This window comes from Panicum virgatum, chromosome 1N (genome assembly GCF_016808335.1).
Source record: "Panicum virgatum strain AP13 chromosome 1N, P.virgatum_v5, whole genome shotgun sequence".
Lineage (NCBI taxonomy): Eukaryota > Viridiplantae > Streptophyta > Magnoliopsida > Poales > Poaceae > Panicum > Panicum virgatum.
The window spans coordinates 11,848,156-11,849,423 of record NC_053145.1 but is presented as its reverse complement, the minus strand read 5'-3'; the positions used below and the strand labels follow the sequence as shown (position 1 = coordinate 11,849,423).

The 1,268-nt window shown below is 46.8% G+C and overlaps 1 non-coding gene across 1 annotated transcript; it reads left to right on the top strand.

Moving 5' to 3' along the window:
* The first annotated feature begins 1,161 nt into the window (after positions 1–1,161).
* Positions 1,162–1,268, top strand: LOC120657819. Its single transcript, XR_005668354.1, has one exon. It is a non-coding gene; the product is annotated as a small nucleolar RNA R71 (small nucleolar RNA).

The following is a 1,268-nucleotide window of genomic DNA, read 5'->3' as shown; positions in this document are numbered from 1 at the left end:
GCATTTGCATCCTTGAGGAATGGTCGCCCAAGTATGAGCGGAATTCCAAGATCTCCTTCCATATCAAAGACTACGTAGTCCACCAATATTTAGGTATTCTTGACTTTTACCATTAACCTTTCTACAACTCCTTCTAGATATCTTATCGTGGAATCTGCTAGCTGAACACACATAGTGGTAGGGGAAATTGATGGATAGCCTAGCTTCTCAAAAGTCACCTTGGGCATGATGTTAACGCTGGCTCCAAGGTCACAAAGGGCATGATCAAATTCATAATCAAAGATTGAGCAGCTGATCACTGGGGTTCCGGGATCTTCTCTTATTGTGGCTGCCAACTCGCCCCACGCACCTCTTCTTGGGCGTGTGAGCTTCTTTGCATAGCTGAGGGATGTCCTGCTAAGGGGCTCTTTCCACATAGAATTGATGACATTCACACTTTCTAGAGTTGATTCGGGTTGCCCCGAAATCTTCCCTAGTTCAGCAGCAGGTGTAGCAACAGCTAGTTGATCCAATTGAGTTTCTAGCGCCTTATTGAAACTCAGCTGGTTTTTTATAGCAGTGGAGAATCCGTCCATCTTGGCATGGATGGTCTCCATAGATTTGTTTGTAGCGGCCAACTTCTTCTGAAGGGACTCATTGATCTTTGCTTGGCCGTAGACAAGATCTCTCAAGGTAGGCTGGTTAGGACCGAAAGAATTCAAATTCCCATTACCTCCTTGGTAATATGGGTGTGGTTGATTCCACCCATGACCTCCTTGTGGACGAAACCCATTGCCATTGAGGAATAGAGCTTCATCTTGGGTTTCTAGGCAATTGTCACCCGAATGTCCAACATTCCCATAGACCTCGCACGTCATGCGAGTTTTCAAGACTTGAAGTGTTTGCATCTGAGCCCTATCTTGGGAATAATCCTCAAATTTCTTGAGGAGGAGATTGATCTTCATAGCGAGCATGTCGGCCCCCTTGACAGAGTGCATACCTCGCTGGCGCGGTTGGAGGCGATCATCGCTCCAATCTTGGTTGGAAACCATCTTCTCGATCAATGATGTAGCTCTTTCAAGGGTCAGCGAGAAGAAAGCTCCACCCGCAGCGGCATCCACATGATCACGGAATGACTGTGTCAACCCGTTGTAGAAGTTCTGTAGAATGAGCCAATTATCCATTCCATGGTGCGGACATGCCAGAATATACTCCTGAAGCCTCTCCCAAGCTTTCGGAATTGACTCATTTGATGCCTGCTGGAAGTTCGAAATCCGACCACGAAGAGT